Raw genomic sequence first — 18,738 nt, 5'->3', positions numbered from 1 at the left:
TCAAAGCTTTTATCTAGGGTTTTAGAACTCAAGCCAACAGGTTTCTTCAATCTAAAGAAATCACAGAGATGGAGGAGCGAAGGCAGTGCCTTTGTAGTGTATACAGTTTATGAACTTTTTTATAATGCTTGCAAAGATAAAGCCTTTTTAACTGTTACTTTCCCTTTGAGAAGCTTTTAGATCTTCCCCAAAAGCAAGGATATTGGTCACATAATTTTCATAGTTTTAACTTTTCGGTATGTGTGCATTTTCTCTCATGATACTGCAGATTACTTACCAGGGAAAGACAAAGCATGCTCAGACTTGCCTTCCTGCAGCTGGGGCTGCAGAGAGTACCCCACTACTCCAAATTCATGTGCTGGATTGATTATTCCTCTTGTGGAGAGCCAGACAGTGATGGTGTCAGTGGCTTGACATTCCTTCCATAATTTACTTACTGTCTTAACAATGAAAGCCTCAGTGAAATGAGGCTGAAACTTGACTCTTGGCTCCTTCATCTGCAGGGAAGTAGATGCTCTTCACTTTCAGTGCTTTCCAGGAGTGTTGTCATGATCAAAGCAGATGGTCCGTGTGCTGACTGCCTCAGTCACCCTAATCATTCTAATGCTAACTGGGAGCTGGGAGAGCAGCACTCTGCCTATTACATGTGCTGTGTGTGATTACTGCTGCCTGTGAACAGAATTAAAGGCAAAAGGGCAAAATAATACTAATACTAATACTAATACTAATACTAATACTAATACTAATACTAATACTAATACTAATACTCCACATGCCTGGTGACACCTCGGCTAGAAGCCACATATCAGAGCACCCCACAAGAACATAATGAGAGATATATGAATAATCAGAGCATGTTGCACCCTGTATCTCAATAAATACAACTGTCTTGCATTTATGGACCAGCTCTTTCTCAGAAGTTATTTCCACGGGTGTGTACAAACCAAAGTTATAAAATGCTGCATGACAGATTAAAACAGAATACCGTAAGTAAAAGAAAAATTATCTCAGCTGTTCACCATGATACTATGTATTTCAATTTTAAGGTCCTAGAAGTCCTTCAAATGAAAGAACACTCAGCTAGAGAGATCCCAGACTCACCTGTAGTTCTGTAGACGTTGTCCTATATGTGTTATTTGTGTCTTTCTCAGTGTATCTGAGAGCGGCCCTGGAGTTTCTGCAAGTTTGCACACAAAGGTCCTAGTTCAGGGAAACATGTAACAGTATCAGACAGCACTTAGGAAAGCCTTAAGTATAGAAACACTTAATTGGGGTCTTAACAACCTGCCTGACATGAAGCCAAAGGACCTGAGTCAAAGACCTCTGAAACCAGCACAGCACCATAAACTTGTGCTTATACCACTGTATGTTCAGAGGCTCTTACTTGGAATTATAGATCTGGATTTCTGAGCTGACTACTAGAATGACTACTGAAATAAAACTCTACCAAGCATGATGAAAAGAGATGATAATCTTAAATTTATAGTGTTAGTCATATATAGCACAGTTACCCAATTCTAAACTCTCAAACTACCACTGTTGCAAAAGCATCAAAAGTTTTCCAAACATCTAGCTGGAGTTTGGAGAACTCCAGCTAGAAGAAAAAAAGAAAGTAAAAACAAGTGAAAGAATGAAAGAAAGAAAAAAAAAAAAGGAAAGAATGAAAGGAGAGAAAAAGAAAAGATAGGTAATCCTTATATTTAAAGTATGCAAATTAACTTCTTGACATTTACATTACTAATTTTAGTGCTTTGATAGAAGTACTCTGTTACCAGACTTTAAAGCCTCAGATATCACCTCAAACAGCTAAGGAAAAAAAGAAGGAAAGACTTCAAAGTGAACAATTACCTGTTGATGGTGTATTATATTTAAAGGCTCTGGCTGTGGATTAAAGCTAGTCTGAGGATTGTTAATAGCCTGCAGTAAACAACTAATGAATCAAAGAAAAGGAACAAAAAGCAGCTCTAGTTGAAGGACATTCCCATTAATACCAAAGGCCAGAGTCTAAGTGTTAAGTGTAACACAATAAAATACAGTCTTTTCACACTAGATTGTATAAGAATTTAGAAAAATGCTCACAGGTGAATTATTAGGGACTGTCCTTTGAGCTTTGTTCTCAAAGCCCTTTGATGCCATTAACAGCACCAGGTATTCCAGTCCTCTGGTTTTTATTTTTGTTGTTGTTGGTTTGTGGTGTTTTTGTTTTTGGGTTTTTTTTTTTTTTTCAGTTTATGTGCAATTTTTATGTTGTATAATGAAGAGGATAGGTCTGAATATGAAGAGTTACACCTACAGCAGTGATAGAAACAGCAAACTTCTAGACAGGAGAAGTAAAAGCTCAAAGAAAGAGGCACAGAGCAGGAAATTGAGAGAAAACAGCTGAAAACAGTGCAGAATAAATTGGATGTCTACAGGGATCTCTCTTATTTGGAGCTGTTAAGAATCTTGATGAAATAGGAAAGTGAATGATTTAAAGGGGATGGTTGAGAGAAATTATCTCAACATACTTCACTTATGTAGATGACAGCAGTGCTGCAGTCATACTCCTTCAATCATGGCCCATCTTCTTCCCACCAGAGCAAAACCTTTTAAGCTGTTGGCAGCATTCACATGAGCAACAGTAAGACCCTCATTTTATACTAAATGGAGCCCTGATCTAATAAGCTTTAAAGAGGGAATGTTATTTTTACTTAAATGTGTGGGAATTGAGGTTAGGGAGAACTTTTCAGGGGAATGTACTTTTTCTCTTTGAAAATCATTTTGGGAGAGTTAAAGCACAGCAAAAACACTGTGAGCTTGCAATGCATTAGGGTGATATTGATACATACATATGTGTGTGTGTGTGGCATGGTGCTAAATGACTTTTCATCTTTTGTCAGATATAAGCTTTTAAGGCTGCTAGATTTTCTCAGTGTTTAGGAATTGATTGAAAATAAAGGAGAGCTAAAAGTGGATGATGCACATTGCACTGCACAGTGCACATGCACTGAAGAGCTAGTAGGCATTTCTGATGAAAGTGATTATTTTTAAGACTGAAGAAAAAGCAAACAAACAACAAAAACCCCAAAGCAACAACAAATCACAACCAGACAAAACTAATTATGCCCTAGAAGTGACCTACGGATCATCTCTGTCTTTCTGCACTTTGTAGTAAATTGAGATAATAGTGTATCTTCCTGAGGTAAGTTTTAAATCCACCATGGCTATTCAGCAACCACCATATCCAGCCTGTGGCAGGTCTGAATCATGAAATTTTTAGGGTTGGAAGGGTTCCCTGGAGATCACCTAGTCCAACTCCTCTGCCAAGACAGGGTCACCTAGAGCAGGTTACACAGGAACTCTTCGGGTGAGTTTTGAATGTCTCCAGAGAGGGAGATTCCATGACTTCCCTCGGCAGCCTGTTCCAGCACTCTGCCACTCTCAAGGTAAAAAAGTTCTTCCTCATGTTGAGGTGGAACTTCTTGTGTTTCAGTTTATGGCCATTGCTCCTTGTCCTGTTGCTGGCCACCACTGAAAAGAGTCTGGCACCACCCTCTTGGCGCCTGCCTTTGAGATATTTACCTCCATTAACGAGATCCCCTTTCAGTCTCCTCTTCTCTGGACAGAACAGGCCCAGCTCTCTCAGCCTCTCCTCATAAGAGAGATGCTTCAGATTCCTAATAATCTTTGTGGCCCTCCACTGAACCCTCTGCAGTAGCTCCATGTCTCTTTTGTACTGAGGAGCCCAGAACTGGACACAGCCCTGCAGATGTGGCCTCACCAGTGCTGAATATTGGGGCAGCATCAGCTCCCTCGACCTTTGGCCACTCTTCCCAATGCACCCCAGGATGCTACTGGCCCTCCTGGCTGTAAGGGCATTGCCAGCTCATGGTCAATTGGTCACCCACCAAAACTCCCACGTCCTTCTCCAGTATGTGAGCCCCCAGCCTGTGCTGGTACTTGGGATTTTCACCTTGCTCTACATAAGCAAAGCCCACTGGCTCTAAGTAGTCCCATCCCTATCAGGAGAGATGTTATGTGACTGAAGTGCTTCCTTAATCACAGGATGCAGTATGGTAATTAATAAGTTTTTGAGAATGAAGACTGTTTTTTTTCAACCATAATATGTCACTGGTTCAGTGCTGGGACCTGCTCAGCCATTCCTCATGACATTCCTCACACTGAACAAGGACTCATTGGTCAGCTCCATCTCAGGGAAAGGATTGCTAATGTACACCTGAGATAAAAATCAGAAGCAATAAGAAGGATATGAGAGGGAATGAGTTGGTTGTGAAAAGCCAGAAAAGGGCTGTGTACACATGATGATGGGTCAAGGCTTTCCTCATGATATGTAGCATTGCTGCTGAGTGTCTGCTCCTCTCCATAGAGGTGGCTGCTGAGGGACCTAGACCCTCATATAACAATGCATTAATGGCAAGAGTTAATTTCATAATGACTATAGAACTAAACAGAGAACAAAAGTGTCCAAACTTCATTTTGAGTATCAGTCTTTCCCTACCATATACTGGGATTCCTGTCTCCCACCATTCACTGTCTTGGAGACAGGTGGCCTTTCTGGGACTGCAGTTCCATGGGAGGCAATGAGTCAGTTTGGTGTCACATAACCACTGGAGAAAAGTCCCTTCTGCTGCCCCATCTCATCATCTTCACATTGCCCTTGCTGTCTCCTGACTGTGAGCTCCTGCTGCCTACCATGTGTAGGCTTATGGAACACTACTTTACATGATTTAATTCCAAATTTTGCAGAGGACTAACGCAGCAAAAATGGCTCAGGGAAGATCTGATGAAGATGGAGATACCCCAAAGAAGGGTGGGGCAGCACTGGGAGATTCCCTGAAAGGATGGAAGAGTATGAAAGGAGGGAAGGATAAAGGAGACTTGTCTTTTTTCAGACACATAAGCTGTGAAACAGCAACCAAAGATATTTTTCTGAGTTTTGTTAGAGTCCCTGGAAAGAGGCAGGCAGTGTGAACTGTGGAAGCTGAGCTGCTTTGTAGGAGTTTTGATAAAGATAGCCTGAACAATGAATGTGGACTACAAAACAAACTAAGCTGAAAGTTAAATGAGGTGAAGAGCAAGCATAATCCTTATCACTTCAGGTAAATTGTTCATCATTATTCCTGTATTCACTGTTTGTATGCATGTAAGTGACAGCTGTCTGTATGTTTGGGGTTCCTTAGTAGGCCACACATATTTCTGCAACATGCTGGCAGTTTCTATGTCCTGTCTTACACATTCTGTCCATAGTTTTTGCTGCTTGCTGTGAGGATTACATCCTGGGTAGTGTTTTATGATTGAATCCCAGACCTCTGGGAAGTCCCACAGTCACTTTGCCAAAGCTTGCCATTTTAGTGCATGATTTGTTTGTGCCATAGCAATGCCCAGAGGCTCCTTTGTGCAGAGCAGCAGCTGTGACTGGTACACTCGCAGCTGTTTGTCCTGAGGTCCAAGACGAGCTCTCACAGCCCCATCGCTGCCTCTTCAGTGCACAGTGTTTTCAGCCATCATTGAGGCTTAATATGTTCCATTTGGCACCATTGTGAGAAAGCTATCTTGTTTGGGGAAAAAATATTTTATAAGCCCAAGGCAAAAACACATCCACTTTTGGGTGATGTTGTTGATTATTCACAAAATGTCATTCCCAAGTTGTCCTGTTTGCCAAGTGTGGGACATATGTTAGTAATTGACAATGAGCAGAGTGGATCTCTTCTATAAATGGCTGTTTCAAGACACAATTAGTAATAAAATAAAGGGGCCAAGCGTTCCTCAGAAGGTCTAACACTGTACATCCTTTAAAACTGTTATCGCTAGCAGGCAAGACTTGTTCTCCCCCTTTCTCTTTCAGACTGCTTTTCTTCCTGTAGAACCTCAGGCCTGCTCCTCATTTGTGCTTATGTTGCAACAGACGGGCTTTTTGTTTCTTCAGGAGACAGCTAGCTGAAATCTATGTCTTGTGTTTCTGAATACACTTTTTTCCTAACATTTGTGCTATCCTTAGCTGAACAACTCCAGTAATGACATACAATGATTTTCAAGGACCTAAAGGAGGAAGTAGTTTCATGAAAATTACTTAATTGTTCCTATGGATTCCAACCCTTCATTTCAGTTGCACTGTAGAGATGTAAAGTATCATATATATTTTAAAATAGTCAGAGACCTGATTTTGCTCTCATGTCACCACTGCTTTAATGTGAAGATGTTAATTCAGATGACATAATTTGCAAACATATCAGTGGGTTTTAAGGGTTTTACCATACAAATACATATGTAGGTGTGCAATCCTGCAGAGTCTTTTGTTGCCACAGACCTGTTTGCTCAAGGAAGTTATTGGTCTGTAGTGATGGAGATAGAAACAGGCTTTTAAGAGACCTAAGTACCACAGGATATTGAATGGAATGGACAACACAATGCACACAACAGGAAAGGTGCCACTTGTATAAGGCTCTGTCAGGTTTGTCTGATATTTGGTGGGTCAGGATATATGGTTGTTTGGGTGGCTGGTCACATTTTCTTTTTTCATGCAGAATACTGGTAAGTTTGAGTGTGGTTGTGGTAAAATTATGTGTAAGGGGATGCTGGAAATCCCTCCTTCTGGTGACTTGGCCTAGTTAGCAAGGAGAAGAAAATAAGTAGGTGCAGATGACTGATACAAAGTTATACCTACCCTTTATGATGGGCCTTTCTTTCATGTCTTAGTGGGCTCCACTTTGCTATGGGACACTTGTGTAATAGAAGAACTGGTTTACATTTTTGCCTGTTCTTTCCAAAGCAACACCAGCTGATGTGATCCGCCCCAATAAACATTAACTAACTATTCCAATATGTTCTGTGTGGGGGTGCAGTCTAAACCAGAAAATTATGCAAAATACTGCATCCCACTTCCCAGGCAAGAGCTATGGCTAAATTGCTGTGTGATTTATGCACCAACAGCAATAGCAGCCCAAGGAGCACTAAGGTGAGCAGGAATCTTTCCACTGACTTTGAAAAGCATAATTTCAAGCCACCTGAGACAATGTTAGGCACTGATTTTACCCCAGAAGTGGACATAGATTATGAAACATTTCTGAGTCTGACTTCTCTCTTTTATTCAATCTGGTGAGGAACGATCCTGAACCAGAGATGTCCTGACTCAGGGGAGGAGGCGTTACTTGGCTACAAATGGAGTAGAGAACCCAGGTTAGTCTTTCCATGTGGACTCAGCATTTGTTGATCTGCTTTCCAGTTTGTACTGATTGTTTTCCCATTAAAGGAGGAAAGAAATGCAAATTAGATCACTTTTTGGAAGGAGGGGGAACTGAATTATTGTTATTACCTACTTCAAATCTATGTAAGTCCTATGCACCAGTTCTTGTGCATCAAACAAAGCAAAAAATTCATAAATAGAAGGTCTGATCCCTGCTTCTCTGTACCCACAATTTTAGCAATAATGGTTTTGCATTCAACTGTTAGGCTCATAATTTATGTACTTTGTGTAAGGATGGTACAGCCTGATAACACTGCTGCCTGGTAAGAAGTCAGAGAAAGTATTCTAGCAGGGCTCAGGCACTATGACCACTGCTTGGGAAAAAACTCAACCAATTAGCAAAACTCCAGGAGTAACAGTATCCCTCATAAACCAAGGAAGGACTTTGATAACTACAGGGTTGAGCTATTACTTTTCAGCTCAGAATTAAAATTTCTTATTGAACACTTTCAGGACAGAAAAAAAAAATGGTAATCTAGAGAGGTTGTATAATGTTAAGGTTTTATTTTCAGCTCTCCCGACTACACTCTGTTAAATTACATATTGGTAGTACATGAGTAACAGTGATTTCAATCCTGTGGCTCTCAAATTGTGGGTAAAAACATGACAGGACCTGAGCTTTTCCTCTCTCCCCACTTCTTCTGCCACATGAGTTATGACTATCCAGGGAGCAGCAAGAGAAGGTTGGAGAGGTAACACTGAACAATGTGGGTGAGGGGAATCAGGCATGACAAAGTTAACTATTACCACCCAAATTTGATTTGCTCTATACACCCTTTGCACTAAAGACAGCCAGAGACAATGGTATTGCGTTATTGCCTCTGTTGGGATATATGTTTTGCTGACAGCAGTTGAAATCTTGGAGGTATTTGCCATCGGGAACTTGGTCCCATCCTCCCTAGTTTGTTTATTATTTGCAGCTCTGATGCTTTGGTGTCTCAGCCAGCTGGCTTGTGTGGAAAGGAGGTTCCTGGAAGAGCAGCATTAGGCTGGCTCAGGCCTTGGGGGGTCCTTACACGTCCCTGATTGTGCACTTGACACCCACATGCTGGGTGATTTAGGACCAGACACTTGCTGTCTTTGCCTCCATTTCCCTCCATTGAAATTGTTAATGGTGGTGCTTACTTTACGAACTGCATGGAGCTGTACAGTTGCCAAGCTCTCTTTAAGCAACAGATGACATCAATTAGTTGTTTTGTACAGGCCCAACACTTAGAAAGGAAAAGGTTGTTTCAGTCATTGTGGCACTGAGGTCATATATGTTTCTCCATCCATCTTGAACATCTAGCCTTGTAGGGCATGAGTCAGGATCAGTTGTGTACTTTGTCTTTCTGTGTTCAAATAGGGAAACGACCTGTAAACATGGCAATAGTCAGCATTTATCTTCTGGTGTATCAGATGATAAAAATATAATGTGATTTATTGCCTGTCTTTACTTCAGCCCTGGTATGAAAGATTTTATTTTGTTTGCTTAATGGACTTGTAATTAAACAAACAAAGAAAGAAAAACCCAAAGCTCTAGTAATTTTCTTTGTTTTCTTAGTGATCATACTGTTTCTCCATTATTTAGTCTTCTCCAAATTTATCTGAATTTTATTCTAAAGATAAACTTCTACTTTCATTTGAAGCTAAAAGCAAATTTAGCATAGACTTTAGCAAAACCAGAAGAGGCCTCAATATCTTGCCAAAACTTTTTAAAGATGAAGATGCTGAGTTGCTTAGAGGAGATGCTTTAGATTTTTCACGAGTTGGTTTACTGAATACTGACAATGCACATAAAAGAGGGGGGAAAAAAACCCCTAGAATTTCATGTTACTTGAACAGAAAAAAAAGTCTCACTTGTTTGTGATTTACACTGATTAAACCAAAGTCTTATGGATTACTATGCATTTTTCACAATATAGGAAAAGCATACAGGGAAAAATTGGCAGTAGATTATGACTACCATAGTTCCACCAGTGTAATAGAAGCCAAAAAATTTGCAGTATGGGATGGTTTCTTTGTATAGCAGTTTGGAGATGTTGGATACATGGGGTTTTTTTTTGTACAGACTAATGTGTGGCCTTGGCATCAAGTCTATAGCTGCCTTACATTTGATAAGGGTTGCTAGAAGTTAAGACCTTGAAATAAGCTGTCATTCATACCTTTGCAGGGTGAGATGAAGATATGAAATCTCCTAATTAAAAAATAGTCCAACCACATTACTGGAGAAGGCCAAGTTGCTGGACTTCATTCACTTCATGAATCTCTGTCACTGTGTTTGCTTCAGGATTGCCTCCAAGATGTGAAAGAGGAAAAGGACCTGCTGGAAAGCCCATGGTTGTGTCGTTCTTGACTCAAGCAATAATCACTGTAGCTTTCTTTCCCAGTTGTTTCCTTTGATCCATTGGTCCTTGTTGACCTAAGCTCTGAGATTTCAAGGCTCTTCGCAGGCTGCTGAGTTCTGAGGGAAGAGGCAGCACATGTGTGTGATGAAAAGGGTGAAAGCTTTATGGAATAAGCTTTATTTTCCCTTCCTCGTACAGGCGCTCGCTTATGACTTTAGTTTTCCTGAAAGATCAAAAATAGAGTCTTCCTGGATTTAGAGCAGTAAAAAGTTGTTTTTATTGCATAAATGTGACACCACAGGAGTTAAAGTAAATCCATTATTTTGGTTCTTCATGATGCTGCTGCCTTGCCATATTTAATACTGCATTGTTACCAATGTTGTGCAAAGACTTTGGTACAAATTGAGATTAACAAGTAGCAGTGACATCACACTAATAGCAGCATTCTAACGTAAATTATCTCTTCTTCCTACTGTTCTTTGCCTTTGCATTTCTGCTCTGGCTGAATTACAAAATGCTCTAGACCACACATTTTATCAAGGTGACTGCAATGCTACAGTAGCAAGCATTTCTTTCCTTTAGCTATTAATGACATGGTGCTCCAAATAAGACAGAAAACCACTTGGAATGTCAGCTGCATCCCACCCTACTGGGAATTCAACATTTTTCTGAAGACAAAAAATATTTTGCTTTGCTAGTATTTTATAATAGCTATTAACAACAACAACAACAACAACAACAATAATAATAATAAGCTTTCACAATATGTTTTTCTAACCTTTGCCTTTTCTTTCCTTAATTTTCCCCCCAAGTTTCCACCTTTCCTCTTCATACCTTTTTTTTTTTTTTTTTTTTTTTTGTGTGTGTGTGTGTTTTTAAGGTTGTCTATCTGGAAGCAAAGCAACCACTGGCTTTTCTTCTTTCTTTCAAAGGAGATTTTTGTTGAGATAGTAATAAAACATTTGTGGTAAGCAGCAAGAGGCCATCTGCAAGGCCCCTTAAGCCTTGGGATCAAGACACCCATAAGCAAGGGTTCAATGCTTAAAAAATTATTCACAAAGTAAGCATATCCATGAGGTGCCCTGAAAGCAAAGCCTCCCAGAGTTCTTCTCTCAAAACTGTTATTTAAAGCTTTTGTGTTGCTTCACCCACATGGCTTTGAACAGAGCTTCTGAGGATGTCTGGGTTAAAGCTGACCTCTTTTTAACTTGAGGACAGCCTGCTCCTACTTCTTCATCTACCAGCCTGCAGGCAGGAAGGTAAAAACCAACCCTGTCTCATGTGCAGGGACTGCAGATTACTGGGAAGGCCCTGGACCTACACATCATCCATCAGACCTCCCATAGTGATGACTGCCATTAAATCAAGGGAAAGTTCTCATGAATGGCCCTCCCACAACCTCTGCATGTTGACTATTTGCGACACACATTTACTTCCAGTGTTAGATGATGAAACCTGCTGTGGATGACTGCCTTCTCTGCATGAACATGTAAAGGCAAGGATCTGAGGGAATGGTTCTTTGTGTTTTCACTTTCTCTGCTTGGCAAGTGAGGGTTGCCTTTTGACTGAAGAGCTGGGAAAATCAGCCCCTTCTCCAGTGTCCTGAGGTTATGGCTAAGGCCTCAAAGGGACCTGGGAGAAAGGCGGTGAAGGCAGCAAGAGCTGCTCACGCCTGCTCTGTGTTTCAGGAGCTTCCATACTCCTGGTGTCTGTCTCCCTCTTGGTCCTGCAGTTCTTACACCTGCAATAGTTCTGTCACCCTGAGCTGGGACTTCCCACCTCTCATATGTGCAACTTGCAGTGGAAGAGGATGAGATGGGAAGACCTGACTGAGTCTGCTCCTGTTGCTTCAGTTTCAGTAACACTGCTGAGGCTCTTCAACTGCTGCCCGCAGCCTTGCTTATCACTGTGCTCACTTATCACAGTGCTGACAGGCATTTTGATCCTGAGTAAGTAGCACTGCAACAAATTTGGGCTGTTGGGTGTGAACTTGTCTGTTCCAATGAACTCAGAAGGTCCTGATCTCTCCATCACAAGAAATTTACAAGGCAGCCTGGAAAAAGTTTAGAGGTAGGCAACAAAGATGATCAAAGATACAGAAAGGATCTGTGTGAAGGATGACTAAGCTAGGACTTTTGTATATGGAAAGGAGATAAAAGAGGGAGAGGTGATACATTTACCAAAAAAAAAAAAAAATTGATTGGCATGGACAAAATGAATAGATAGATTTTTTTTTTTTTACTCCTTTCTAGTACATGAGGTAGGAGACATCAGATTAAACTAATAAAATAATAGGGCTCCAAACAAAACATCTCAGTCAGCATGGATTTCCTTGACAAAGGATGGTGTGGGTGCTAAAGTTTTTAGGATTTAAAGGACAGACTAGAGATTTAATGTAAGAGTAATGCCCTGGGAGTACTAACCACAGAGAAACCACAGCCTCATTTGGTGGTTCCTGTTTTGAAAATGTTGGAAAATTGGGAGAGTGTTACAGGGAATTTTCGCATATGCTTGTTCACTAGGCATCTGCTGTTGGTGTGGTGGAAAGCATGATAGAAGGACCTTCAATCTGACATTTTACAGTTTTCCTTCTGTTCTTCACAGCACTGAAAAGTCTGCAAAGCTGTAGAAACTATGAGTAGGCTTTAGGTCATTTAACCCTCAGAAAATTGAGGCTCTAGTCACCCATCTCTCAGAAATCAGTGGCATGGAGGGCACAAAATCCACCCTAAGATAGGTATCCACAAGGACAGATGAATCACCATCTCCAGCTACCTTTTATTTCTGATTTCCCAAGGAGTCTGGAGAGCTGCCTCGTGTTGGATGAGTAGTTTCTTTCTAACTTCAGTTAATCTTACTTGAGTGAGACTGATCCTGATTAAAGTGGGTTTTGGCAGTAGGTTTAAGGCCTTTTTCTGCAAGGTTTCAAATGCCACTGTGTTAAGGCTAGCATTTATTAGATGTGTCCTTTAAAAAAAGCTCCTTGAGCGTGACAGGGAATTTCACTCTTCAAAGGTCAGTGGTCTGCAGTAACAAAACCAATCAAGCTCTACCTGGGGTCTGAGGAAGCTCTGTTTCAGAGTGTGGGACTTCTGACATTTCACTGCCTCTTTAGACACTGCATCTGAAACTAATTATAAGGAAGGTGACTGATAGCTGAGAGACAGAGATTACTGGCTTGTGTTATACTGTCCAGAAACATTACATGACCATTCCCAGCTGTTGTTCCAGCATGGGGTACACCAGCTGTCTCATCAAATCACACCGTGGAATAACAGCACAGGAATCTTCCATATTATCCTTCCACAAGAAAACAACTCCTCCTGACAAGACCCCAAAACTAAAAAAGGATATCTTGAAAGCTAATTATTTTTTGCTTCCTCTGATTACATTTTGTCTTCCAGGAAGCAGATGTAAACACAGTCCACATCAATTCCAGCTTTGTAATCACCAGCCTTTATTTTTGTAAGTGTCTCTAAACTGCTAACTTCATTTTCACAGCACTTAAATTTCTTGGAAAATTCTTTCTCATCCAGAGTGCCAATATGTAATGTGACAGACTTTGGCACTATTGGAGCAGTGTACCCTGTCTGCCTTCTGTGGATGCTTCTGTGGATGTGTTAATCTTTACAGCACAGCTTTCCAAACCAATCAGATATTGCTGAATGTTATATACATAGTAATTAAGTGAAATACATGCATTTTTCTTGTTAATTCTGCCTTTTACAAGAGATGGTGACATTCAAGACGTAAAATCAAATTTGCACCAGAATTTAGTTTTCATAGGGACAGATTTAGTAAAAGACAAGATTAGCAAAAATAACCCTATTGTATTTTTGCTTTCTAAATTTGACTGGATGTAATTCTTTAAATGTATAACCAGTATATTACCAGCACAAAGCTACTATACTTGATCCCAGATATGAAACTGGCAGAAAATGGTTTCCTGCAACAAAATGCAGAAGTGTGCTTTCAGCAGCTTGCATGAAGAAAAGGCTAAAAATATTAAAACTGTACTTTAATTGTAGCTGAATTTTAAAAATACCAGATGCTATTTGGTATTTTAATATGGAAATAATAATAAAATCTATGAATACTAATGCTTCAGGGTCTTACAGTGTCATAAAACCAGAATAATGCTACTGAATACATCTAAATTTTGCTGATATAGAACTGGTGGAACGGTAGAGTCAGATCTCAGGTATTTTTCACCTGTTGTGTTTAACCTGGCCAGACCTTTACCTACCATGGTCATTGCTGTGTGTGAAAAGCTCAGACATCAGAGCTTTTTGTCTAGAGAATATGAAGCAACACTATCCTTAGGTAAAGGGAGCCCTAAACACATTCAAAGACTATATAGTGTGGGAGAAATTAATAATTTAAGCCAGTGTGGGTGGCTGAATACCCTGAATCCTTTTATGGATCTTTTAAAAATTATGAGCTGACAGCATCATACCTTACCTACTACCCTGAATGCCATTTCGTGCTGTCCTTGTCCTCCTGGGGGAGGTAAGGCTTGTTGAATGACTAAGAGCCAGCAGTATCTAGATACTTGCCTCCCCTTCACTTCAGTTAAAATTAGGCACAGAAATGCCTTTGTGGGTTTGGGCCTGGTGAGCAGTCAGATGTGGCAGGGAATCAAAGTGACCTGCAGGAACAGTGTGGCAGCTGAGCAGCCGCACCGGGTATTTTGTGGCAATGCTGGTGGCAGATGGAACAAAGGAATTGTCTCTGGATGCATCAAAGCTATTCTCCCCTCCATGCAGAAGCCCACACTCACCTGAGGTTGATGCTGACTCTAGGATGGATGGGAATTACAGCTGACCTAGTAATTTGTGCTAGCTGTCCCATCAGCTCTCTGAAGAAAGTGTTTTCTTGGAAGCATTTCTAGAAGTCCTCTGCAAGTTGATGGTGTGGCACGTTTCAGGAATTTGCAAAAAAAGTGACATTGCAAGCAGCCAGACAAGGGTTGGACAGTGTACAGAGACAGCTTCCAAGAAAAAAGGCTAATATCAACAAATATAGGTTGGATACACATAATCATTTATCTGCTCTGGCCACACTAACAGTAAACCAGCTGCAAACATATGCAGATGACATGCTGAGTGTACTTCAAAGGCTTTTTACAATTCCTTAGCTTGGTCAGAAGCAAGGCAAAGTAGGCACCAAGATAGACACAGGAATCTTCCCCAGACAACCATTTCTTAGCCTGGCATTGCATCTTGATTACTCCCTTTTAGAAAGGGAGAGCTGCCATAATTACCTGGTTTCTTTGCTGTTATAATTGTCACTAAGCAACATGGTTTTATGGTTGCATTTAATTCTCAAGCCTAAAGGAAGGGAGAGAAGCCTAGGATAGGGGAAGGTGGAGACATGAGTTTTAGCTGAAATAATCTGTAGGGCTGGGCAATTTAGCTAGAGAGCCATTAAATATCCAGTGGAAGGACTAGGGAAATTCCTTCCCATTTTTGGAGGCTGCTTCAGACAATGTGCTGGAAGCTTGTGTGAGGGGCAGGCTGTCCTGCTGGGGGCAGGGAGACACAAGCAAGCATACAGAATGGTTAAAAGCTGGCCTGCAAGACCAGGAGCTGGGCAACATGGGAGCAAGTGTCATGCCTGCAGGGACGGCCATGTCCCTGTTAAGCCTGTTCAGAAACTGCCACCTCATTTTGCAAATGCTCTGAGGGTTTGTTGTGAGCCTTTTAGGTTGGTTCACCCAGGCTCATAAACACTGTGTACCACCTATGAATCATCACTGGTATAGTTAAGTCTCAGTGAATTTTCTTTTTTTTCCCACAAAGATAAAAGATCCCTTACAAATCTTTCAGGTGTAGTTCCAATATACTTTTCATACTGGATACAGCTATAGATTTCCTGTCCTTCCAGAAACATAGGTGCCACAAGGGTTGTATACAATGATAAGTGGCAAATAGTGCTGAAAATCACACAGAAATGTCATCATAAATATCTGTTGATTTTAAAGTCATGTAAACATGACAGCTGAGCTCAGGTTCAGTTAAAAAAAAAATATATATATATAAGCCTCTACAAGAAAAAACCCTTGTGTGCATATAAAACCCTTCCTGGGATTGTGATTTTTCTAAAGTGCTGTGAGTTGTAAGTTGTTTTTCATTCAAAAGCTACAGCTGTGACTCCAGCTGTCCCTCTTGAATGTTATTTGATTCAGGAAGACTTTCATGCCGAGGACTGACCTTTCAAAGGGATTCATATTGTGTGTTACCCCTTTTTGTGCTTCATTATGTATATGCTGATGAGCTGAGGCTGGTGGCCAGGTGATAAATTGCTAGCAAGTGATAAATTGCTAGATAACCTACTCATTAGTTGGAAGGCTTGTAAGTAAAGTAGAGAAGAAAGAGCCATGAAGATCAAGGACTGTTAGTGGAAGCTGGTGAGCGGTCCCCTGGAACAAGATTAAAATGAATGAATCTCAACCTGACTGTGTTGGTGGGTGCTGCATGAAGTTCATGCTGCTTTTTGGAAGGGCAGGCTGGCCATTCCCACCCATGACTGGAAAATTTTCTCTTTTAGTTCTTTGCACCTGTGAACTTTAGTGCTTAGGAGCGTAAATAGATTGCTCAGCCTGTGTGTACCTCTGTAAATCTGTGCTATTATAATCTTCAAATGAATACCCATGGTGTCTGCTATGTGGAAAAATAGAGTCTTCTCCTTGGGTAGCAAGGGAAGGGCACTTGGTTGATGCTGACTCCAGCGAGGCTTGGGATGCAGTTTGCTATGTAAGGCCATGCAGTACAGCAGTGCCACCTTCCACCTAAGGAAGGCTCTTCTCCTTGTTGAAGAAACCCTTATTTTTAATAACACTGATTGTCCTTCCCTGCCCAAGAAAAAAGCATCACACTTGTGTGTTACCTGTGAATACTGGTAAAATACCTGTAGATAAATGTTGCAGTTCCTGGCACTATCTTTTGGAGTTCTTGAGACAGCAAATGCTTTTCAAAGTGTGCCTGGCTGGTGGAAGCCATCCCTCTGCCTTAGCTGGCAGAAGCTCATGTCTAGTGTCTATCAAAACTTAGTTCTTGAAAACTGCCTCCTGAGAGAAACACTTTTAATTAGCTGGTCTTTCCTGAAATGAGTAGGTGCAAATGAGTCAATTGAATTACTTAATGCAGCAGCCTTCCCATGTAGGCAGTTGTGGCTTTTTCTTGTCTAAAAATGTTTTGGACAGAACTTGGACTTCTGGTCAATAGGGGCTGGCAATCATTGTGAAATTATCTGTGTTTTTGCTGGTATTGGAGTGAGATTGGTCTCTTGCCATCATTTTTTGGCAGCACCAGCCACATGTAAAAGAGACAATACTGGAGTCAGACACAGTTATGAATCCCCTGTGGCTGTTTCCACACCTATAAAAAGAAAATGCATGATATTAGCAATGATGCACCAACTTTGGGAACTGTTCCAGGAGTTGTCCCTGAAGATCCAAGGAAGATAAGAGTCAAGTATACGCTCCTGGAAACAGAAGGGCAAACATACAAAGCATGTTAAGCCCAGGCAGCCAAGCTGCAAAGATGCTGTGAACAGAATAAGCCTAGGAGGAGTCACAACAGATATGTTGGGCCTTTCACAGCCTTGTCCACAGTGGGAGATTAATCTAGACTTCTTTATTGTGCCTACAGTACAAGGCTGGGAGCAGGTAACCCCCTACCTCTTTCTGCAGAGGTTACCATTTGCAGTGACTATAGCCTGTACCATCTGCAATGGAGCATCATAAAACACTCTAAGACATGGAAAACTGTTTATGTTGCTATTGAAGCACTGGTGCTTGACAGCAAATACTTTTATTTATAGTCAATGTGTCAATAGCTCACCTGAGGAAGCAATGCTTGTTCTCAAGACAGTGATTTTGAAGATCTAGCACTGCAAGACTTTGGACTATTCACACGTGTATATGTGGTGATACTAGTGTTTTATGCCCAAAGTTATTTTAGTGCTGCAGACAGCTGTATTTCAAATTCTTCGAGCCTGGAGAAGCATGGTGAGCAGCTAGCAATATATTAACATAGATTAAAAAGTACTTCTGAATATCTGTGCCTAGCAAACACTGTTGGCAGGGTGAGGGGGAAGTGGCACTGAGGGCTTGTAGCAGCCAGCTTTCCAGACAGTCTCTTGTAACATTCTGTAAAGGGTCACTAATGCTAATTTTCATTACTATTTTCTAGTTATGTACAAAAACATCTTAAATCCCTTCAAAGACATTAAAATGAGATGCAGTGTGAAGAGAGGATTTTTTTCCCAATTGAGCAATGGAGAGAACTGGAAGGGGAGGCACCAATAAAATTACAGGCTTTTTGGGTTATCCAAGATAATCTGAAAATTAGAAGCAGAAACATCAGGTTAAGAATGGGGTGAGAACAATTGCTTTTACAATGAAAAGACAGAAAGTGGTTTCCAGTCCTTAAAAATTCCACTGTTGACTCCCAGTCTAAATTAGGATACTTACAGCAAAGCAGTCTGTGCCATAGAGGAGAGAAGAACTGTATGTAGGAGGAATAGGAATAAATTACCAATAGGAGAGGATGTGGGTACTTGGTGTAGATTGTGAAAAATCCATGCCAGGTAAAGTCTCCTAACTTCTGATGAAAATAACATTTTAAGAACTTCCTACTCTCTTCTCATCCACAGAGTACTATTTACATTCACACACCCTGCTCCTCCCCTTCCTCCTCACCTTGGGCTGTATAGATGTTTAGGAGACCACTGGGGAACTGTACTAGTGAATTGATCAGAAGCCTTTAAAAATCCTTGCCAAAAAGCATAAATCATCCCTGTGCCAGAGCTAGTGGCCCCCACCTCTGTTTGCATGGTACTGCTACTTCCAGTCCAAAGTCTCTTTATGGAGCTTGCACATTCTTCCTCAGCCTGGATCTAGCTTGGGGTGCCAGCATGTGGTGTAGAGGAGCCTGGTTTATTCCATGTGCTGGCCACATATCTGTCTATACAAATCCTGGCTGGGTTTTGTAAGATCAGACCCATCTTTTATTAAAGACACCTAAAATTATCCTGTTTTCCTGTGTTTAGTTGTTCTCATGAGAGCACTTCTTCGTAGAACATCCTTTCCTTAAAGCTTTGTTAAGTAGTAGTGACATGCATAAATATGTACATAATCCTGGGATTGGCAGCCTTGTGGATGCT

General features: G+C 40.9%; 1 long non-coding RNA gene across 1 annotated transcript; it reads right to left on the bottom strand.

The window, feature by feature from the left end:
- Window positions 1–1,227: 1,227 nt before the first annotated feature.
- Window positions 1,228–15,091, bottom strand: LOC146768361 (uncharacterized). Its single transcript, XR_014952854.1, has 3 exons — window positions 14,351–15,091; window positions 9,388–9,793; window positions 1,228–8,597 (listed from the first exon to the last, which is right to left on the bottom strand). It is a non-coding gene; the product is annotated as an uncharacterized LOC146768361 (long non-coding RNA).
- Between the last annotated feature and the right edge of the window lie 3,647 nt (window positions 15,092–18,738).

The sequence above is a fragment of the Lonchura striata genome, chromosome 2 (assembly GCF_050655825.1).
Source record: "Lonchura striata isolate lonStrDom1 chromosome 2, ASM5065582v1, whole genome shotgun sequence".
Lineage (NCBI taxonomy): Eukaryota > Metazoa > Chordata > Aves > Passeriformes > Estrildidae > Lonchura > Lonchura striata.
This window is presented reverse-complemented; position numbering and strand designations above follow the sequence as displayed.